We start from the raw sequence: 24,424 nt of genomic DNA, 5'->3' as shown, positions 1-24,424 counted from the left end.
AAGAGTAGGTAGCATGGATGAGCATAATCAGTTCCTAGCCACAGTGATGTCTGGACCTTACTCGTTTTGGTGGAAAAGTCATGCTCTTCAGATTGAAAAGTTGGAACATCATTACAGAAAACGAATTTTTATTTTAAACCAATTGAGCAGAAATGCTGCTTGGCTTCATGATGGGTAGAAGACACCTTAAGTATAATTAACTCACGAGCTAATGCCTAGAAGTGGCAACATGGCATTATGCCAGTGGGGCAGGCAGCTTCACGAATCCGCTTCCAACACAGGTCTGGCCATGCCACTCTGTGTGTGCCTACTTTGGGGGCACTGGTTATTTGACCAGTTTTCTTCCACTGGGGCTCCAAGAACCCTTGAGTCAAGAGAAAGGGCCATATGTTTTTTCAGGTTAAAGAAATCATAGACTTTCAGTTATTCCTACTCATTTGTTTTGTCTTTGAACAGGAGTTATTTATACGAGCACCGCTTGACCAGTGTTTGTCTTCCAAGATCACATTATAGCAGTGGTCGTCAACTGGTAGCGGTTTTACCTCTCAGGGGATATTTGGCAATCTCTTTGTCATAGCTGGGGAAGGATGTTGCTACTGGCATCCAATAAGTGAATGTCATGGATGAATATCCTACAGGGCACAGGACAGCTCCCTACTGCAAAGAAAATGCAAAATGTTGATAGTGCTGAGGTTCAGAAGGCCTGCGTTACAGAAAGGCACTGTTAACATCAATTCGTAAGAAGCAAAAAACAGTAAAAGTCTGTGTTATAAATTGATCCATAGATAGGTCCAAAACTATCTAGCATTAATAGGTTTAACATTTAGGGCACCTGGGTGGCTCAATCCATTGAGTGTCCAACTCTTTTTTTTTTTAATGTTTATTTATTTGAGGGGGGTGGGGTGCACAGAATCCAAAACAGGCTTTAGGCTCTGAACTGTCAGCACAGAACCTGACACGGGGCTCAAACTCCTGAACCATGAGATCATGACCTGAGCCAAATTTGGACGTCCAACCAACTGAACCACCCAGGGGCCCCTGAGTGTCCACCTCTTGATTTTGGCTCAGGTCGTGATTCCAGGGTTGTGAGATTGAGCCCTGAGCTCCACACTGAGCGTGGAGCCTCCTTAAGATTCTCTCTCTCAGAGAAGGAGAGACAAACCAAGAAAGAGAATCTTAATTATAGAGGGGTGAGGTATGTGGGGGGCTCTTAAACAAGTGACGGGGGTTAAGGAGTACAGTTGGGATGAGCACTGAGTGATGTTGGAGTTGTTGTATCACTGTATTGTATACTTGAAACCAATGTAACACTGTATGTTAACTAACTAGAATTAAAATAAAAACTTAAAAAAAAAGATTCTCTCTGTCTCCTCCCCCCCCAAAATAAAAAATAATAATAATAATTAAAAATAAAAATACATTTAACATTCATATCATCAGCTCTCTGATGTTCGTATTTCCCTTACCATCAATGGATGAGAAGAGGAAAACCCAGAGGAGGGATAAGTTTTTTCCTTAATTGTTTAATTGGGAGCAAGATGAGATGGCTGAGGTAGATGGAGCTAAAGTCAACTGGAAAATTTAATATTTCCTTAAGAGTGTGGCTTAGGACTGCAACCCATGATGAAGGTCAAGAGGTAAAAGGTTGTTACGTTTTTTTCTAATTGAATTTTCATTAGTTTTATTTTATCCTTACCGGGAAATCAAGGGTTTTAAAAAAAGGACCAAGGAAGCAGGATGGCTCAGTGACCCCTTCTTCCAAGAGTATATATTTATCCTCAAGTGAAGAAAGCCCAAGGGAGTTCAGACAACTGACACCTTCAATTAGAGCCCTTTCCAGATTATGGATGCGTTGCTTCATGTCTATTCTTTATTGTCTTAACATATATCACAGTGGCTGGTATATTAGGTTTTACAGTTTTCCTTCTAATGCCTCCGTTTATAAACTGTCCTTAATCCATATGAGGGGATTAAATAAAATAACCAGTGGAGACGAACTCTTTTTTTTTTTTTTAATGTTTATTTTTGAGAGAGAGAGAGCAAAAGAGAAACAGAGCACAAGTGGAGGAGAGGCAGAGTGAGGAAGACACAGAATTGGAAGCAGCCTCCAGGCTCTGAGCTATTAGCACAGAGCCCAGTGCGGGGCACGAACCCACCAACTGTGAGCTCATGAGCTGAGCCGAAGTCAGACGTTTTACCGACTGAGCCACCCAGGTGCCCCAAGACAAACTCTTAAGATTCATTAAAGTGGGTGATTCTGAAGTCTATGAATATGGTAGATGGCATAGATAGGCAGAGGCTTCATTTGTTTTTCTAGTCCTCTAGACTTGACCCTCGAAGGTTAATTTCCCTTCTACTTGAGGTGGTCTGATATTAACCAAGTCCAACAGGCTTTTCCTTCAAAATGTCCTTGGTGCCCATTTTTTTCTCTTCTTTGTCATTGTTATTATGCTAGGGTTCTGCCAACATAGAGCTATATGGTTTAACTTTTTTCTCTCTTGTGTTAAGCATCTTCCAGTTTATATCCTGCCCTCTTCCCATATCACTCTGTACTCAAAATGCCCTTTAATTTCTACCAACCACATCAAATCTGGATTTTTCTGCCTGTCTTTCAGAGCCCTGCATAATGTGGATCTGTTCTACGTGTTCATGCTCCACCATCTTGTGAGTGAACTCTGCCTTGCTTGGCCCTCAGACAGAGCTTCATTGCTATCCCCAGCAAGCCTTGCCCATGTGGCTCCCTGTATGGCCTGCCTTCTCCTCTCTTTACCTATTTGATATGCACCCATCTTCAAAGGTTAGGCTCTGATCTCATCAGCTCCATAAGAGTATTTCTGGAAACGTGAGTGCTTCCATTGATCATTTCTCCTCTGAGAAGTTTGTTCCCGTGGTTTAACTCTGTGTTCTATCTTGTCCTGCAGTATGGGTGGTTATTTCACATGGTCATGTCTTCTTTCCTCAGCTGTAATAAAAGATCTTTGTGAATAGAGCTCGTGACTTTTTAATTTTTTTTTTAACGTTTATTTATTTTTGAGACAGAGAGAGACAGCATGAACGGGGGAGGGGCATGCTCCAGGCCTGAGCCATCAGCCCAGAGCCCGACGCAGGGCTCGAACTCACAGACCGTGAGATCGTGACCTGAGCTGAAGTCGGACGCCCAACCGACTGAGCCACCCAGGCGCCCCTAGAGCTCACGACTTTTATTTGTCTTCAGTGGTTAGCATACTGCTGACCATACTGCAAGTGCTTAGTAAATGCTCTTGTTTGGTGGATTGTGTGAGATACTCTGTTTCTTTAAATATTATATCGAAATAATATGCACAGAGGCAGTAATAACAATTATGGGGTATGAGAAAGCCTGAAAAGATTAATTACTACCCATCATCCTAACATGGGGTTACATGGGAAAGGTATGTCTTAAAAATAGTATCAGAACATATATGGAGTGAACACTCCTCCCTCAATAGCAGTTTTTCAACTGAGGGAGATTTTGTCTTCGGGACATTTGGCAATGTCTGCAGATCTTTTTTGGTTGACAGTTGGAGGGATGCTGCTGGTATTTAGTGGGCAGAGGCCAAAAATGCAGCTAAACACCCTAAATGCACAGGGCAGCCTCCCACAACAAAGAGTTGTTTGGCCCCAAGGGTGAATATTCCCCTGGTTGAAACACCCCCACTCATAACGCTGTGTGGACACCACCATCAACATCCTTCACCACCTAAAGGGAGGAGAGCAAGCAAAAAGCAGTGCATATTTTTATATGGAGGAAATGATTATATATTATAAACTCCTAAACAGTGGGAACTGCAGCCTTGTACATAAACCAGAACGGTAGGACAGTTTTAAAAAACGTGTGATAGCTGCTTAGGTAATAAACGGGCACTTCATGTCTTTGGCCTTGCCTTTGGGAGGACAGGACAGTAAACAGAATTCTCTTAAGGCGAACCACATCTATCCCACAATTTCAGAAAATGAGAGGCATCTGCTAACCCGAAAGATATATTCGAATATTAAGTCACGTTTTTAATAAGCTGGGATTCCTCCAAAAGGTTTGATAGTATATTAGAACATGAAAGCATACATTCTTCTGTTTTTTCAAAAATTTTAAAAGCTTCCCTGAAGAATACTTGATAATTTTTAAGGTATAGGAGTAATATGCTTTTCCTCCCGAAATTAATTTTGGGCGGTACTTTTGCTGCATCAGTGGTAGAATGGTCCAGTGGGAAGGACAGTTCACAGAAAGATCCTAAGCAGGTCACCTTAACCGTTACCTACCTCATTTTCTTCATTGTCAAAAAGGAGATTAAGGCTTGATGACTTTTGGTTTTAAAATTCTACGTTTTGGTTTATTTTCAAATAGTAAAAAAAGAGATTATTTAGTTATTTATGAGAGAAAATTTGAAGGCATAAATTATACCAGTTTGTTTCTTAGAAACTTCAGAAATATCCTTTCCTACACAGGCTTACTTCCAGTGTTTAAAGAAAGCAAGGAATTCCTGTTATAAGTAAAAGTTGTCCCCACCTCCAAACAAAATAAAAAGAGTCAAATAAAATTTACAGCTGAAATTAAAATGTCATTGTTAGCCAATTTTGAAAATTCTGCCCATTTTCTTTTCTATGTTTATACTTAAGTATAAAGAAAATATTTTAATAGTACTAATAACGCTGAGTTTTTCACATAATTCATGTTAAGCTAGATGCTTCCAGAAATTTGCTGTTTGTAAAGGTGTAAAACACATTTGAAAGCTTTATTAAGGTTTTTAGTCTACTATTTCGTAAGCTCTTGGGCTCTGAATGAAAGGATGAAGCTTTCCTATCTGCTGGATGGAAAATTAAGTGGGACTTTGAAATTTCCTCCTTTTTCCTAACATGGCAATTCATATATTCACAAGATTGGGGATATTATAATATCACAAGTAATGAAGCTTGCTTTTGTGGTGTCTCTATTCTGATGAGACTGGGAGGCTGACTTTGGCATATCCCAGTTCATCCAGGGACCTGTTCTAGAACTTAGAGATTAGTTATTAGGATTGCCTGATTTGAAGATGCTTTTTGGATACACTCGAAGATGCTAAGGGCATCCAGGATCTCATTCCGAGAGTTGATGTTGCCTGCAGGGAATAGCACTATGTGACATGGGATACATTCATAAAATGGTGCCTTAGATGACTTTCCACTTAGTAGAGGCTACCTGAACACCTCCTGAATGCAAGGCACTTACTATAAGCAGTATGTACAGTGGGGAATCAAAATGTGTATAAATAGTCCCTGTTTTCAGTGAGCTTAGGATATAGTGGGAGGAAAGAGAGAAAGGGCCTATGCAAAATACTATAATTCGAAGAATAAAATAAGGACTATTCAGAGGCACAGATACAATTCTAAGCTACTTCAGAAGAAATGGTTTAACTTGTGGGAGTAGGAAAGTTAGACACCACAGAAGAGGTGAACCATGAGCAGAATCACACAAGTGGAGATGAAGGAAATACGATGCATGGCAGACGAGTCTGAGGTGTTAAGTTGACCACAGTAAGAGAAGAAAGGAAGTAGTAGAGATATGCACAAGTGGTGGGGTCAGAATAATAGAATAAACCAGGTTGAAATAGAATCTAGAGACAAGCAAACCAGGGAAAGGACCATTTTTGGCAGGGGAGAGAAAAGAATGGTGACCCAAATTGGCATAGTTTCCTTGTAGTAAGAGGAGAGGTTAAGTAGGAGAGAACTGAGTGCAAGAATTGGCAGTCTGGGTAGCTGGTTGGTTGTGCAGGCGAACAGGGACATAGAGTCAGCAAGGTGAACTGGGGTTGTAAGCCTGCGAGAGAAGATGGTGGTGCTACTGTTGGAAATAGAACTTCAGGAGAAGGGGTGGGTTTGATGGGACCCTGGTGAGTTCTGTTTTGAACATGTTGAGTTATATGTACTCTCAGGCAATAGCCAAGGCAGGGTTATAATTGAAGTACAGGAAATTGCGAGCTCCAGAGAGGAGTCCAGAAAACCTGTGATGGTCTTGAAGGAGACATAGATCTTTTTGAGTCCCACTTTGGAGTACCATATTGCACATAATATGTGTTCCACCTCAGGGAGCGACTCACAAATGCCCCGTGTGGAAACTGAGCACACAACTGGGCTTGGGTCATCAGCCAAATGACTTGTTAACACACACACCGGTTTTCAGAAGCACAGGTGGTTCAAATCATGCCTCAGAAACAGTTGCCGTCTGTAGTAGATCCTTATGGTCACTGTCAAATCAGATGCCACATGTTCAGTCAGTGACTGAGCAAGAGCAACCAGATGTTGAAGGAAAAAGTAAGACTGTGAATGGAACCTTGAGATTACCTGCATTTAGAATTGATGGGGGGAAATGGGTTGGAGAAGAATGCAGAGACCAGAGAAGTAGAGGTATTCGGGAGAACTCAAGGAAGCCATGGGAGGGGAGAGTTTCCAGGAGAAGGAGGCATTTCATTCAGGTATCCCAGGTGCTGTCAAGAGGTTGAAGAGACTGCATTTAGTAGTGGGAAATTCTCAGTATCCATTTGAGAGACAGATTTGCTGGAAGAGAGAGAGAGGGGAAGCCAGGTAACATAACAAAGGAATGGGAAAGTGTAGCACAGAGAGTAGACTATCATTAAAAAAATTGAGGGGATGGAATGTTGTTGGTAGAATGACAACCAGATTGAAGTAAGAGTGGTTTAACATTTTTGTTGTCATTATACAAAGGAACTAGGAGTGTGCTCGTAGATGCAAAGGAGAGATTGGAGAAGAATGATAGGGGGTAATAATTGATGATGTGAGGACTTAACAGAGTGTGGAGGGCACATTTGTTGGGGGACATCTCTCCTTGGATAGAAGGATACTTTCCTGTGAAACACGAGGGATGGAAGACCCATGGATGAGGCAAATGGCTTTGATTTTCTTCTGTTACAAGAAAAGACCATATGCAGATAGCAGGGAGAAATTGGGAGTCCTAGGTGAAAGCTGAAGGAAGTATCTAGAATTAGGTAGAGAGGGTGGAGGAAGAAGAGCCACGTGTCGAAGACCAGGAAGTGGAGCAATTGTCTGTCCTAAGAGAGACCTGAACAAGTAGAAGAATCTTTTTTTTTTTTTTAAGTTTATTTATTTTGAAAGGGAGAGAGAGCACTAGCAGGGGAAGGGTAGAGAGAGAGCGAGAGGGAAAGAACGATCCCAAGCAGGCTCCACACTGACAGTGCAAAGCCCTACACGGGGCTCGAACTTACCATGAGATCATGACCTGAGCCAAGATCAAGAGTTGGACACTTAGTTGAGCCACCCAGATGCCCTCCCCACCTCTTTTTTTTTTTTAAGTTTATGAACAAGTAGAAGAATCTAAAGTGATCAATACCCTTAGAGTCCCTTAGCCACAGAGAGAGTGTCCCTCATTCACAATAAATTAAGGCTTTGTAATGTGCTAAAGGCATGCATAAGAAGCCTTATGCTTTAAAAAAATTGTTCTTGGGGCGCCTGGGTGGCTCAGTCGGTTAAGCGTCCGACTTCAGCTCAGGCAGGTCACGATCTCGCAGTCCGTGAGTTCGAGCCCCGCGTCGGGCTCTGGGCTGACAGCTCAGAGCCTGGAGCCTGTTTCGGATTCTGTGTCTCCCTCTCTTTGACCCTCCCCCGTTCATGCTCTGTCTCTCTCTGTCTCAAAAATAAATAAACGTTAAAAAAATTAAAAAAAAATTGTTCTTGTAAATGAAATAAAAATGAAGTGACTTATTCTTAAGAATTTTTATATTAATCATCATCTCACAACTAAGATTCTTAAGGATAAGTCATATCATCATCATCATCTCACAACTGACTGAACCCCTAGTTTTAAAAGCTGTACATATATATATATATATATACATATATATGTATATACACACAGATAATTTTTTGGCATGTACTTAGAGTAGATTATTTAACTTATGTGTAGACACTTAAAACTTGTTAGGGTGATATATTTTTTAAAAAGTATACATAAAAAATATTTTAAAAACCTCTTTATAAAAGAGCTCTTCCATAGCCAATCCATCCAAATTTATGCTCACTTGAGTAACGCATACACTAAAATTGGAATGATACAAAGAAGATAGACATGACCACCATGCAAGGATGACACACGAATTCGTGAAGTGTTCCGTATTAAAAAATAATTAATATGCTTAACTGGGCTTAGTAAAAGGTGGGTGAGCCTTCCATAAAACAGTTACTATTTGTTGAATTCCTTTTCCATCAAAATGTTAACTTAGAGTTGAAATGCAAAAGGAGATTTGATACAGCATTTTGGCATTTGACATTTTAAAGTAATTTCATTAGATCATCAAGCTGTGAATTATTGAAGACTGTTCTTCTGTAAACAGTTTTTTCCATTATCTTTCTTTGAGTTAGAAACAAGTTGCATGCCATTTGCCTGGCAGAAGATAAATGTATTAAGTGCTAAAATATACAGAAATTTTGGCATTATGTCTTCTCTGCTTTTTATTAATGAATGCTTTTGTTTAGTCTTACATCAGATGACTAGAACAGATTTGTGTTTTGAATAGTTAAAGCCAGGAACAAAATTCTCTGTAATCTTGTTGACAAAATTCACTTGAAAAGTCGAATCTCACTTGGGATGAGTCATTTTCAATCTTCTTCCTACCCCAGCATGCCCAAGCAAGGAAGTAGACTCATCAGTTACAGTGGTTCCTCAAGACAGTGATTCCAGTCATGTGGGGACAATCTTGCTAACTGCCATATCTCCAGTGTTAGTGCATCAGAAGTGTCCAAGAACCTACTGTTGATTAATTGGCTGATTGTCAGTGGAGGGTAAGGAAGAGGTGTTTGACAAGGTCTGCAGGGGATTCTATATTATTTGGTCCTCATCCTCCAGCATTTCCCACCACATGAGGCAATTCATAACTGAAACAATTCAATCTAAACTAAGGCTAAGAATTAGCCTTCTCAAAAGTACTTTATGTGCTGCCCAAAGAGATGGTTGCTTTAGAGGTTCTAGCAAACCTGTAAATATGTCCTGAGGTATTGTTTTTATTCTAACAGTTTATAAGTTGCATGCATTAGAAGTCAGAATGCAGAAACATTTCTGTTACAGTGTGAAGAAAAAGTATGTCTCAAGGTCAAGGTAACCACTGTTGTCTTTTCAGGAGTCTGTCAGAATGATGGCTGGCTGCCCATAGACAGGGAGCCAATTCTGTGGTGTGGTTGCCATGTTCCAAGATCTGCCTGGCATTAAAGGCTGGAAGCCCAATTTTATTAGTATACCTAGAGGGATTGAGAATCCAGGGATGACAGACTCATGCCAACCTCATAAGAAACCGAAGTTTGAACCAAAATGTTAATTTACTCTTTTCCAGTAAAAGCTGTACTTCTCGAGCGTATTCAGATCTGCCAACCAAGGCATTGCCTTCCCTGCATGCTTATCTGTGAGAAAGCCAGATTATAGTGGGACAGTTTGCACTGTGAGTGTGGAGCCCGTGAAGGGCGTGGGCTGATGATCTTAACGTCTGATGGCCTCAAACCCTGTGCTCAGTGCGTCCATTTTGACTGTAGGGAAGAAATCTGTTTGTCATACAAACTCCCTCCTCACCTGTGACAGGGTCTGAGCCACACTGCCAAATGGGGTCTTTCCAGAGTTTGCTTCTGTAAAGATAAAATCTAGGCTTTTTAAAAAGTACATTCAGTTGTTTCCTCTATGCTCTGTTAGTTGCCACCACAGCCCTGTCCCTTAGATTTGAGGTGGTCATAGTCTCTTGGGCCTTTTCTGTTGGCAGTTCACCCTCATCCCTTATGTTTTCATTTTATCCACTTCAGTCTTAGACTTTTTCCCTTCATTTTGGTTCAGGGGCTAAAATGGTTTCTGTCCCATGTCCTACTTACCCATCCTTTGTGTCTGTTCATTGAACTAACCTCCCTGACTGAAAACTAACCTCCTACAGATAACTTTTTGGCACATCCTTTAATAGTGGCATTTAAAAAAAGTTTAGTATATAAGTGGAGTATCTTAGAGTTCCCTAGTATTTTATTTACCTCCGTGTTTAACAAATACTAAACTATAAACTGTATGCTTGGATGTTTTAGAATTTTCGCGGATGGTTTTCTTGTGAATATCTAAAGAATAATGTATCGATTTGAGGGGAAAATGTTCTACTCTTACCAATTCAGTTTTTCTTTAAGAAACTGATATTCTAATTCTGAAAGGGAAATACACTGTATATCTGAAAAAGAAAAGAGAAGTGAAATATCAAAGAAGGAGGTCGGAAACAATAGAAATACAATAAACAAACCGTATTTACACATTTAGCCACTTGTCAAGTATAATTATCTCTCAAGTTACTCTGTGAGGGGATTAGAAAGACTAACCAGAGACAGTATAAACTATCGGGTTTATTGTCATTTTAGCCTGTCAGACCAAGTCAGTAAAAACTGTGCCCTCCTAGAACAACTTGTTAGCTATTCATTTCTCTGTTAGTTAAAGGGGGATATGTAGCCACTTTTGCTTCTTGGTTTTACTTTGAACAAAGAAGTATAAGCCAAGAGGGCAGTGATTAAATATCTACATGTCTATAACTTTTTGGAGGTTGTAAGAGTATGTTCGTTCCTGAGGTTCTATTTTTCAAAACTATTGTTCGTTACCCAACCAGATGGGAATATTCGAAGTGATACTCTGTTAACAGCCAGGAAGCAACTAGTCAGTGACATTAGCAGAAATGTGTTTATCAGGCTAATACCGAGATCTAACCTTTGTATCTGCTCCTTGCATACACATAATGTAAAAATGTATAAAATTCTGACATTAAGAAAAACTACTTACGTTAACGTACCACGGGTAGTTGTGCTTAGAGAATTGGGCGCCATCACAGACGGGCTTATTGGTGTGTCAAGACTGAGGGTTGGAAGAAACAGAGAAATCAACTGTCTGCTGGAGCACAACTTAGTTATCTTCTGTTGCTTTGTTGGGGCTCTGAATCCAGATTGGGGTAGGGCTTATCTAGGATGTGATTGAAGATGTAAAGTTGTTTGTTTCGAGGAAGCTCTCTTTTTGTAGTTCCTTGGAAATTTCTCAAAATGTTGGAAGAGTGAAACATGTTGTCATGTTAAAACATTTGGTGACTAGTTTTGGCCTAAGTGTACTTTTGTACTGGCAAGATACATGGGGGATTTAGGCTTTACTCTGATAGCTAAATGAACTCAAATACATGCTGAATGCAAATTGCTTTGATGGCGATTGGATCACACATTCGTAGATTCTGTACTTTGTTTTTCCTTTCATGAGCAAGACCTTCCTTGGAGTTAAGGGTAGAGTTAAGTTAAAGAGTAGCAAATTATTTCCCTCTTTGGAAATAAGCAAAATCACCCTCTGATAATAAAATATTTCTTTAACGTGTCAAAATAGTTACCGAGGAAAGAAAGCATGAGTGGGGAAATGGGGATAACTCATTTAGCGGCTTGCTGTTTAGGAAATGAATTATGTTTAATAAAAGTGCAATTGCCTTATACTGTGTGACTTGAAAATAATGAGACAAAGAAAAAAATGAAAAGCACCATACTAGAACTTATATGACCAAATAAATCTTATCCCACGGGATGCAGTCCGGTTTTCTAGCTCTCCTCTAATTGAGCAAAACATTTTCAGACTCTTTCGGAATTGTCTTGAGAACCGTTCCATGAGCCAAACCCTAAAATCAACATCTTTACTTTATTATCACACCTCTTTTTGGACCCAAAAGAATATTACTCAGCCTGATCCCCCACTTAATTTATCAGAATTGGCTCAGGCTATTTCCAAAAATACAGTGTGCTCTTTTATAGGACAATTGAATATTTGTATTCATTTATTTCTTCATTCGGTGATGGAGGCCTAGTGCCTCCAGTGCATCAAGTATGTTGTGGTAAGGTATAGGGGTCTAGCTCTGGGGGCAGCAGGGAGACCAGTGAGGATCACAGAAGATGCGCACCGCTGAGCAGTCTTTGCAGATGAGCAGGAGGTCACCGGATGGATAGAGAAGAGAAGAGCTTTCTAGACAGAGGTATCCGCGTGTGTTGAGGCATGGAGCAAACGCCACGCGCATTTCAGGAACTGCACATGTTTCAGGATGGATAGAATCTACTTAAAAGATGAGAACAGATTGGTAATAAGGGGCGAGATTGTAAGGATCCTAGTAAGCCATGGAATGGAGGATACAGTGGTTAAGAGTGAAGGTTCTCTCTCTCTTTTTTTTAATGTTTATTTATTTTTGAGAGAGACAGAGAGAGTGTGTGTGTGTGAATGGGGAAGGGGCAGAGAGAGAGGGGGACAGAGAATCCAAAGCGGGCTCTGTGCTGACATCAGACAGTGCGATGCCAGGCTCGAACTCATCAACTGCAAGATCATGACCTGAGCTGAAGTCGGGCGCTTAACCAGCTGAGCCACCCAGTCACCCCAAGAGTGAGGGTTCTCTTGCCTGACTATCTGAGTTCAAATTCTGGCTCCTTCATTTATAAGTGTTGTGACACTGGGTGATCTCCGAATCTTCCAGCCTTAGTTCTTTTCATCTGTAAAAGAGATGATGATGCCTACATTATAGGGTTAAGAGGTTTAAATACATAGATGCAGATAAAGTTCTCAGTACCATGCCTGGCACAGGGTAAGCGCTCAATAAACATTAGGTGTTTGTACTGCTACTTTGTCCTGTTGGCAAGAAACAATAATGGAAGTATTTTAAAAAACAAAATATATGTATACTTTATTGCCTTGTGTAGCGTTGACCACTCCTCTCTTCTTGAAACAGTCTCTTTCCTTGTTTTTTCTTTTCTTTTTTTAATTTTTTATTTTTTTATTTTACAGAGAGAGAGAGAGAAAAAAGAGCGAGGGCAAAGCGATAGAGACAATCCCAAGTATGCTCCAAGTTCAGTGTGGAGCCCGATGTGGGGCTCGATCCCATGACCCTGAGATCGTGACCTGAGTCTGACATTCAGCTGACTGAGCCACTCAGGCGCCCCTGCTTTTTCTTTTTCAAATAGCTTTTTGACACATAATTGACATGTCGTAAAGTTTACCCATTTGAAGTGGGTGATTAAAAGATTTTAGTGTATTCGCAGGGTTGTGTAACCATCACCATAATCTAATTTTAGAATGTTTTCATTCCCCCTTATAGAAACTCCACCCCCGTTAGCAGTCAGTCCCCATTTTCCTCCACCCCCTGCTACTTAACTGCTCACCCTAAGCAACCTCCAGTCTACTTTCTGTTTTTATCGATTTGCCGATTCTAGCCATTTCATATGAATGGAATCTATTCAATATGTAGTCTTTTATGACTGGCTTCTTTCACTTAGTGTAATGTTTTCAAGAGTCATCCACATTGTAGTGTGTATCAGTCCTTCATTCTTTTTTTGTGGCTGAATGATATGCTACTGTATCTACATGACATTTTATTTATTCGTTCATCAGCTGGTGGACATTGGGTTGTTTCCACTTGTTGGCTATTATGAATAATGGAGCTGTGAACATTCCTGGTCAAGTTTATGTGTGGACATATGTTTTCGTTTCTCTTAGGTGTATATCAAGAAGTAGAATTGCTGGATCGTACAGTAACTCTATACCTAACAGTTGGAGGAACTACCCAACTGTTTTCCAGAGTGGCCACACCTAATTACATCCCTACCATAACAATATATGAAGGTTCCACTTTTTCTGCATTTTTGCAAATATTTGTTATTTATTACCTTTTTAATGTTAGCGGTCTTGGTGTATATGAAGTGGTATCTCATGGTTTTGCTTTACATTTCTCTGGTGACTAATGATGTGAACATCTCCTGTGTTTATTGGCCCTTATTATATCTTTAGAGAAATGTCTATTCAAATCCTTTGCCTGTTTTTATTTTACTTTATTTACTTTATTTTATTTTATTTTCAGCTTTATTGAGGTGTATTTGACAACCTCTGCCCATTTTTAAATTAGGTTGTCTTTTTATTATTGATTATTTTATTGTTGATTACTGATTAGTATAATAATATTATTATATATATTTATATATTCTGGCTGCAAGTCTCTTATCAGATATATGATTTAAAGATAGTTTGTCCCATTCTTTGGGTTGTTTTTCATTTTATTTTTATAAAATTTATTTTACTTATTTTGAGAGAGAGAGAGCACACAAAAGCAGGGGTGTGAGAGAAAGGGAGAGAGGGAGAGAGAATCCCAACCAGGCCCCGCACCGCCCACACACAGCTCAATGTGGGGCTCAGACTCACGAACCTCGAGACCATGACCTGAGCTGAAATCAAGAGCTGGAGGCCCAACCGAGGGAGCCACTCCAGTGCCCCTGTCTTTTCATTTTCTTGATTAAGTCCTTCATAGCACAAATGGCTTTAATTTTGATGAATCCAGTTTACCTATTTTTTCTTCTATTGTTTGTGCTTTTGGTGTCATATCTAAGGTATCATTGCTCAACCCAAAGTCCTGAAGATATTCTCTTATGTTGTTTTTTTAAAGAGTTTTAGCCCTGCAGTTTGATTTGTGATCCATTTTGAGTTAATTTTTATTTATGTTGTGAGGTAAGGGTCCAACTTTAGTGTTTTGTGTGTCAATATCCAGATTATCTGGCATCATTCATTGAAAAGTCTGGCCTTTCCCCATTGAATGGTCTTGTCAAACTTGTTGACAATCAGTTGAGCATAAATATGAGAGTTAATTTCTGGACCTTCAAGTCTATTCTGTTGATCTGTATATTTATCTTTATGCCGGTACCACACTGTCTTGAGTATTAAAGCGTATAGTAAGATTTAAAATCAAGAAGTCCCCCATCTTTTTCTTTTTCACGATTATTTTGGCTGTTTGGGCCACTTGCATTTCTGTGTGGATTTCGGGATGATTTTGTCAATTTCTGCTAAAAGCCTGGGGTTTTGCTATGGATTGCATTGAAGCTATCGATCAGTTTTGGGAGTACTGCTTCTTAACAGTTTCAAGGCCCTCTCATCTATGAATACGGATGTCTTTCCATTTTTGTAGATCTTCTTTGATATCTTTTAACATTGTTTTGTAGTTTTTAGCGTACAATGAACTTTTTTTCTTAAGTTTGTTCTGAAGTATTTTTTTTTTTAATTTTTTTTTCAACGTTTATTTATTTTTGGGACAGAGAGAGACAGAGCATGAACGGGGGAGGGGCAGAGAGAGAGGGAGACACAGAATCGGAAACAGGCTCCAGGCTCTGAGCCATCAGCCCAGAGCCTGACGCGGGGCTCGAACTCACAGACCGCGAGATCGTGACCTGGCTGAAGTCGGACGCTTAACCGACTGCGCCACCCAGGCACCCCTGTATTTTGTTGTTTTTGATGCTACTGTAAGTGGAACTATTTCCTTAATTCCCTTGTTTTTTGTGATGTAATTTTGTCAGCTGTTTTCTTGCCCATCTGATTCATTCAGGGATGCTGTTCTTGTTGCATGTTATAGCCCCTAAGATTCTGTCTCCTCTTTATGCTGATAATTTTTCAAAATATTACTTGACCTGTGTCCAGAACTCCAACTATGTGTTTACAGTTGTTCACTGGACATTACCACCTGAGTGTCACAAACATCCAGTTCATCTCTTCTGGAATGAACTCATTAATTACTCCTCATATCTTCTGTTTTTTTCTTCTACTGTTTGGAAATAATACCACTATCTACCATGTTGCCTAAACCAGCACTCTGAAAATCATTCTAATCTTCTTCGCTTCTTTCAACTTGAACATCCTGGTTGATCAACAAATCCTTTGGATTCTACTCCTAGATATTACTATGGGAGTATAAATTGGTGCAATCTTCTGTAAAACCATTTGAATCCAGAGCTTTTTAAAAATATATATTTTTTGATTCAGGAAAATATTTAACTTTTGATTTTTTGCAATGTCACTTACAGGATTTTATCATAGGGTAATGAGCCAACATTATAAGAATAGGGTAATGGTTTAATGAATTATGTAAATTTAGTGCATCTTAAAAATGGTTTTTTCATATATGTACACATATATAGAGACTTGTGAAAGCATTTGATACATTGTCAAATTTTTAAATTGCAAAATATTTATGTAAATTATGATCCTCTTTTTGTTTTTTTTTTTAAAGAAAGGGAATTTTTATTTTTAACTTTTTAAGAGTGAGAGAGCACGAGCAGAGGAGGGGCAGAGGGAGAGGAAGAGAGAGAATCTTAAGCAGTCTCCATGCCAAGCACAGAGCCCAACACGGGACTCGATCTAACGACCATAAAATCATGACCTGAGCTGAAATCAAGAGTTGGACGCTTAACTGACTGAGCCACCCGGGCACCCCTATGATTCTCTTTTGGTTTAACAAAATAGAAGATAAGTTCCAAGAGAGCAGGGATCTTGTCTGATTGACATTGATACCCCCCGAAGAGTGTAGGAGCTCAGTAAATATCTGTTGGTTGTACTGGTCTCTCTCTTTACTGTTCCACTTGCTTTAATATATCTGTATTTCTTACCTAGGCTCTTGCAAACACTTTGAACTTGGTTTCCTCACCTCCAGTTTTATTCCCCTACAGTCCAACCTCTCTTCTGCAGTCAGAATGGTATTTCCAGGTGGTAAATCTGGCCATAGCCTCGCCTACTGGGTCATCATTTGATTCTTCCCAGTGCTCATCAGATAATTTACAGACTTCTTAGCCTGGATTACCAACCCCTCTGTAATTTCACTTCTGTGTACTTTTCCAGCTCTTCTCTTGCCATTTTCCAAGATAATCATCAAGTCATGCCAAACTATCCACAGTTCCCCAAATATGAATTTTCCTGCATACCTACATACCTTTGGACATGCTGTTCCTTCTGCCCGGACCATGCCAAACTTCCTTGGTTTATCTGGCAAATTCCAGATCATCCTTAGAGATTCTGCTCCCCAGCCATTTACCCTCTAGGCACATTTGAGTGCCTCCTCTACAGGGTTTCCATAATTCTGGAACTCTTTTTTTTTTAAATTTTATTTTATTAGTTTTCTTTATTTTTGACAGGCAGAGAGAGACAGAGTGCATGTGGGGGAGGGGCAGAGAGAGAGGAGACACAGAATCGGAAGCAGGCTCCAGTCTCTGAGCTGTCAGCACAGAGCCCGATGTGGGGCCCGAACTCACAAACCATGAGATCATGACCTGAGCCAAAGTCGGACGCTCAACCAACTGAACCACCCAGGCGCCCCCATAATTCTGGAACTCTTTTATAACCCTTAATATATATGAGATAGACATCTCTTTAGGGCTAGAGAGTTAGTGAGGGCAGGGACTATATTCTCCTCTGCCTTCAACTCATCATCTTACTGCTGAACGGACTTCTGCTATATCTCCATTTCAGGGCTTCCCAGCTTTGGTCTGAGGCCTGGTACTAATTTTCTATCATCTGTGATAAAATTAGAAAAATAAGGGCCCTGTGGTAAGTTTTTCAGAAAGCGAAATCTGTTTACATTTTGGGTGTTAAAATGTGCTTTTTCTAATGAAATGATGTTGATAGTGGATGGTAGGGTATATTTAGGTCTTTAGTTGACAACATTCTGTCAGAGCCCAAAATTTGTTGGAAATTTTACAGTTCCCTGAAAACCAAAGGTCTGGGAACACTGCTGTATCTCATGGGGTGGCACCAAGTCCCCAAAGTCAAAAGCCTATGAGTCATCCTTGGCTTCTCCTCCTTCCTCATCCTTCCACCCCCGCCACATTCAGACACTTAGCAAGTCCTGCCAATTCAACCTCCTAAATATTTCTGGAATCTGTACTCTCCTCTCCGTCCTTGCTGCCAATTCCTTAGGACAGGCCCTCTTTATTTTCCCTGTACAACTGCAGCAGTCTCCTGACTGGTGTTCTTGCCACTGTTCCCCTCTTCTCCATGCTCATCAGAATGAGCTACTTAAAAATCAAAAGTAGATATCCATTTACTATGGGATTAGATTTCCTTATGGCATACAAGATTTTCCGCCAGTGGGATTTCTTGCTGTCCTTTGTTCACACTTTCTCCTGGTTTTGAATGCCCTTTCTTTACCACATTCTTGGGTAACTCCTGTCTAAGTTGAATTGTCACTTCCTCCACAAACACTTTCCTACAAGTCTGAGTTAGGTGCCCCTCTTTATTGCTCTTAAAGTCCCTTGTATGTATCTCTACCTCAGCATTTCCAGATTAGTCGATAATTCATCTTTTTATATCTGCATTCCCGCTAGACTCTGAACAGCTTTAAAAAATGTATTTTATCCCTAGATCTTTCTATACCTAGCACCCAGTACAAAGCTAGAAAATAACAAATATTGAATAAATGTTTGTTGGCTGCATGCATTTGTTTGGTATTATGATCTTATGTACACTGTGAAAGGTTTATTGGCCAGAGTGAGGGCTGAGTACAAGAAATCTCTACGAGGCAGAGAACAGGATCCCTCCATAGACATTTAGGCAAGAGTGATGAGTACTAGAACTCAGGAAGTAGCAGTGGATAGAGAAGTATTTAGGTGGTGCAGTTGCTGGTTGATTAGATGTAAAGGGTCAGGAAAGAACCTAAAATTACTTGAAGGTTTCTGGGATTAGGAAATTGGTTGGATGGTGGTGTGATTCACCAAGGGGGATGAGCCCTGTTCTAGACACTTTGAAATTGAGATGTTCAGAATATTGGTTGAAGTTGTCCAAAAGGTAACTGGGTATGGGGTTTGGGGAGAGAACTGTTTTGGAGAGATAGATTATAGATTCTGCAGCCTTTCTTTAGAGTTACATGAAGTCTTTTTTTTAATTTTTTAAAAAATGTTTATTTATTTTTGAGACAGACAGAGCATGAGCGGGGGAGGGGCAGAGAGAGAGGGAGACACAGAATCCAAAGCAGCTCCAGGCTCTGAGCTGTCAGCACAGAGCCTGACGCGGGGCTTGAACTCACAGACCATGAGATCATGACCTGAGCCGAAGTCGGATGCTCAACCGACTGAGCCACCCAGGCGCCCCAAGAGTTATATGAAGTCTTGACCATGAAGGAGATAATTATCATTTGTTGTTGCACAGGTGGTTGGTGGTACATTGGGTAGGAAGAGACAAGATCATGAGATTCTAGATACTGAAGGTACAGATCAAAGAGGAGAAAAAAAGCATATGAAGGTTCTAATTGAAATCCTGGTTGTTTCTTACAGTTCTATCACTCTGGACAAAATTACTGTTTATCTCAGCTTCTTCGTCTGTAAAATGAGAATAATAGTACCCACTTAATAGAGATATTGAAAGAATTCAGTGAGTTTGCATGTGTAAAGTCCCACGCTTTACTCTAGGGGCTCATAAATGATAGGTCAGAGAGGGGATTCAAGAAAATATTTCTCAGATCATGAAGATAGTTTGAAAACAAAGCATTTCTTAGTGGTGACATTGGGAATTACAATTAACATCTTAAACTTGAAACAGTCTAGTTTGAAATAATACTAACTTAGCTTTTATAGTATTGAAAGCTTTTTTCCTGTACAGCTCTATCCCCTTTCATGCTATGATTGTTATGCACTTCATCTTTATATATTGTATGGCCATTATCATAGATTTATAATTGTTGCCATATGCATTTGTCTTTTCAATCATATTAGGAAAAAAAAAAGTTCCAAACCAAAATACAATATTACTGGTTTTCTTTATGTTTATGTGTGTAGTTAATTACCCTTGCCAGTGTTCTTATTTGATTCATGTGGCTTTGAGTTACTCTCTTGTGCCCTTTCATTTCAACCTGATGGACTCCCTGTAGCATTTCTTCTAGGGCAGGTCTCCTGGCCACATACTCCTGCAGCTTTTGTTTAGCTGAGCATGCCTGGAGTTTACCTTCATCTTTGAAGCATAGTTTCTCTGGATATAGAATTCTCGTTTAACAGTTTTTTCCTTCAGCACTTTATATTTGTCATCCACTGCCTTCTGCCCTCCAGTCTTTGGATGAGACATGGGCTATTAATCCTACTGAGTTTCCTTTGTAGGTGGTGAGTAGCTTATCTCTTGCTGCTTTCCAGATTCCTTTTTTGCTTTTTGAAAGTTCTATTTGTACTGTCTCAGTATGGATTGCCTTGCCTTATGTTTATGTGCCTAGAAAGCACTCAAATAAAGGATCATAATAATAATGCTGAATTAAATTATTGTCATTTCATAATAACAATAATGATCATGAATTATCCATCAGTAGAACACAATCAGTATAGTGTGCTTAAAAAGTAGGGGCGCCTGGATGGCTTGGTCGGTTAAGCGTCTGACTTCGGCTCAGGTCATGATCTCATGGTCCGTGAGTTCGAGCCCTGCGTCGGGCTCTGTGCTGACAGCTCAGAGCCTGGAGCCTGTTTCCGATTCTGTGTCTCCCCCTCTCTCTGCCCCTCCCCTGTTCATGCTCTGTCTCTCTCTGTCTCAAAAATAAATAAACGTTAAAAAAAAAATTAAAAAGTCAAGAAAATATTCAGTGCATGCTATAGAGAATTCCATTAAAAACTTTAATTAAAAAAAATTTTTTTTTAAGTTTATTTACTTATTTTGAGAGATAGTAAGTATGTGCACACGCGGGAGAGGGGCAGAGCAGAGAGACAGAATCCCAAGCAGTCTCCATGCCATCAGCACAGAGCCTGATGCGGGGCTTGAACTCAAGAACTGTGAGATCATGACCTGAGCCTAGACCAAGAGTTGGACACTGAACCACTTAACCGACTGTGCCACCCAGGCGCCGCAAAACTTTAGTTTTTAAAAGTAGTGTGAGGGCTTGAGATGGGTAGGAATCAGGTATCGAAAATATTCACTTATGTGGAACACCCAGTCACCTGATAGAATCCCAGTATGAGTTGTTCTTACGGTTCTTTGCAAAAGAAAAATTCTTCTTTGGGGGACATGTAGTTGCAGCCACACTTCCACATTCTTATCTCCTTTAGTTGTTTTTTTTTTTTTAATTTTTTTGAACATTTATTTATTTTTTGAGAGACAGAGACAGAGCATGAGCAGGGGAGGGGCAGAGAGAGAGGGAGACACAGAATCTGAAAAAGGCTCCAGGCTCTGAGCTGTCCGCACAGAGCCCGACGCAGGGCTGGAACCCACAAACCATGAGATCATGACCTGAGCCCAAGTCTGACGCTCAACTGACAGAGCCACCCAGGCACCCGTATTTTTTTTAAGCTTTTTTTGTTAAGTTTATTTGTTTTGAGAGAGACAAAGAGAGTGAAAGTGGGGAGGGGAGAAAGAGAGAGAGAGAGAGAGAGCGAGAATCCCAAGCAGGCTGCATGCAGTCAGTGCATATACTCTTTTGAAACCTGCATTTTCTTTCATTAATATATTATGAATGTCTTGCTTTCAGTGCCATGAAATATTCACCTTATTATGTGAAATATTCCTAGAACAAAGATCAAACTCTAAAATAAAACTATGTAGGCATCCTACATCATAACTTAGTATTCTACATTTTTACATGTGAACAAAACAGCCTAATTTCAGATGCCTGAGTTTGGCAGTTGATAGAGATAACAGTTCTTTCAACTTTTCCAACTATGTTCTGTTTTTCTTATCTTTTAATATAGTTTCCTGATGGTGTTCTTAAAATATATTTATAGAACCTTTCTGAATTCTTAACACAGTAGTTCTTGGAAATTTTGCTTGAATAGATCTAATTTTAAAAGGTAAGATGTTAGATGTTAATTTTTATAATGACTTTTAAAAAACATGTGTTCGTTATTGTGGTTGCTTATACTTTATTATATTAGAAAGGGCACAGAATTCTTATTCATGAGACCCAGGTATCTTATTTCTTTAGTTAGTTTTGCCATTCTGCATTCTGTTGACCTGTGTCTCCTTATCTATAAGATAAAAGTACAAAGCCAGATAATCTTTAAAGCTCCCCATACTTTCAAAATTCCATGATTCTACCTTGTCTTGTATGGCAAACATTAAAGTAACTTGAAGAATTCGTGAGCTGTCATTGTTTCTCTTATATTTCATGGTAATTCTGTTAATTTTGACCTGACAATTAGCCAGGCATCAGAAAGGTAATTTTATTTTTCCCACATTCTTTACGGAGTTACTCCATATTGGAGAAAGATTAAAATCACATACCTTCAGTGAAGCAGTAATGCATACACATTTTTTTTCCTAGAACAAATTTAAGACCGTAAGTTGTTAACATACTTAATTTTTAAAACTGTGGTTTCAGGATTGAGGATTGGGATTTTCTCAGTAACTCAGGAGCAGATTGAAGAAAAGTATATGAGTGATGGAAGGAAGAAAACTTAAATGAGAAAAGAAGCTTTTATAATTCTTTTTTTTGAAATGGGGATTTTTTTTTTCTTATTAAAAACTGTTTAAGTTCTCATTATAGAAAGTCTAGGTAGGCAAATAACAGAAAAAGCAATTCTGTAATCTTATCACCAAGAGATAACACTGTTAGCATCTTGATTCATCTTTTTTATTTTATTTTATTTTGAGAGATTGAGAGAGAGGGAATCCCAAGCAGGCTCCGCACGGTCATTACGGAGCCAGATGTGAGGCTTAAATTCACGAACCAGGAGATCATGACCTGAGCCAAAATCAAGAGTTAGACGCTTAACCGACTGAGCCTCCCAGGTGCCATTCTTGGTTTATCTTTATACCATTTTGTTTATATATATGGAATCATGCTGTACATACTCTTTTGAAACCTGCATTTTCTTTTAATAATATATTATGAATGCCTTTCCATGTTCAATAAATATGAATTTGAATCCTCTATCAATTTGTGTATCTGTCTCTCCAGAAAGGTTTTTTTTTTTTTAATTTGTTTGTTTGTTTTACCAATTTGTACTCCCACAGTGATGTGGGTCCATTTCACAAACACTCACAGATGCTATTCCATTTTATCTTATAAAAATTTGTTACCCAATTTGAGGGGCTTAAACAGTATATCGCTAATGTTTTCATTTATGTTTCTTTAAGTTATTACCATAGTTTAACATTTTCTCATATGTTTACAGTCATTTATGTTTCCTTAAAAGGAACTAATTTCAGTAGTTGTTTTATTAGATAAGAACCTAATCCTAAGTACCTGAATTAGTGCTGGGATAAATTTACTCACCTCATAAGGATGTGATTATGAAAGATTTTTGGCTTACGGTGTAGGTAAAGTTTGGTTAGTTTTCTTCTAAGACCCAGCAGACAGTCTTCAGCACAGACAGCTGCCTAGTTTTGGCTGATTCGTCGTTTTTCCTCAAGAGAGGCCCAAAGCTGGAGAACAGGGCTTTTACAGGTCAGAAATGGAGACAGAACTGAATGTTGAAAGTTTTCCAGAATCCAGCACTCTTTCTGACTCAAGCCAGAGCTGTTGACTTTGCTTTCAAAAATATCATTTAACTCTTATATTTTTGAGATCAGAATATCTTTTTCAAGCCCTGTAGGGTGAACTGAAGTGTGTCATTTTTCTAACTAGTAAGGGGGCCTAGGGAGGATCAGTAGTCTTCAGCTTTATTTTTTCTGTGAATTTTCTGAACATTTTTTTTTCAGCCCAGCATGTAAAGCATATACTGCTATATCCAAGTTTACCAGAGACATTTGTGGATTGGCATTACCACGGCTCCTGCCAGCCAGTGTGTCTCCTTTGCCGTGGAGAGGTCTCTGACCCAAATGCTGCCCTACATACAGAGGCAGGATTGGTTAGGAAATCAGACTCTGGAAGCAGATAGCCTGACTTCGGATCCTGTCTCCACCACTTACTGTAGTGTGCTTTAGGCAAAGTACTAAACCTCTCTCTGGCTATTTCTTTTCTCCTTTTGTTTTTAAGCAATTTTATTGAGATATACTTTACATACCATCAAATTTATCTGTATAAACAATTCGGGGGGTTTTAGTGTATTTACTGAGTTGTGCAACCATCACCATGATCTAATTTTAGACCATTTTATCACCTTAAAAAGAAACCCAGTGGTCATTTTCTATTCCTTTCCACCTCTCCCTGCCCTACCAACTTCCAGCCCCAGGCAGCCACTAATCTACTTGCTGTCCCTATGGATCTGCCTACTCAAGATTTATCCATATCACACCATGTATCTCTACTTCATTCCTTTTTATTATCAAATAATATTCCATTACATGGATATACCACATTCTGTTTATCCATTCATTAGTTGATGGACACTTCCGTTGTTTCTACTTTAGCTATTATGGATGATGCTGCCGTGAACATTTGTTTATATACATCTGTTTCTTTATTCATAAAATGAGCACCATTTCATAGAGTTGTTGTGAAGACTAAAGAATTCTAAATACGTAGAATTACACAGTAGATAGGGAGCAAACTAACAGTGTTAAGGAATAAATGCAACTTATTAGTGTGTGTCCTCATTTACCACCAGTTACAAGATGTGGCTTACTCAGAGTGCCATGCTTTATTTCCTAGTGATGTCTCTGAGGATCCCCTTTTCTTTTACTGCTGACTTTTCCCTGAGTGACAATTCTGAAAACTTTAGTTCATTCAGTAAACAT

At 39.4% G+C, this 24,424-nt stretch overlaps 1 protein-coding gene and 1 non-coding gene across 3 annotated transcripts in view; both read left to right on the top strand.

Annotated features, from left to right (window-relative positions):
• Positions 1-24,424, top strand: part of CDK6 (cyclin dependent kinase 6) — a 258,001-nt gene that overhangs the window by 35,168 nt on the left and 198,409 nt on the right. The gene's annotated exons all lie outside the window — the stretch shown is intronic.
• Positions 8,040-8,144, top strand: LOC111559620. Its single transcript, XR_002740749.1, has one exon. It is a non-coding gene; the product is annotated as a U6 spliceosomal RNA (small nuclear RNA).

The sequence above is a fragment of the Felis catus genome, chromosome A2 (genome assembly GCF_018350175.1).
Source record: "Felis catus isolate Fca126 chromosome A2, F.catus_Fca126_mat1.0, whole genome shotgun sequence".
In the NCBI taxonomy this organism is placed as follows: Eukaryota; Metazoa; Chordata; class Mammalia; order Carnivora; family Felidae; genus Felis; species Felis catus.
Note: the sequence above shows the minus strand (reverse complement) of the source record. Positions and strands in the feature narration are given on the sequence as shown.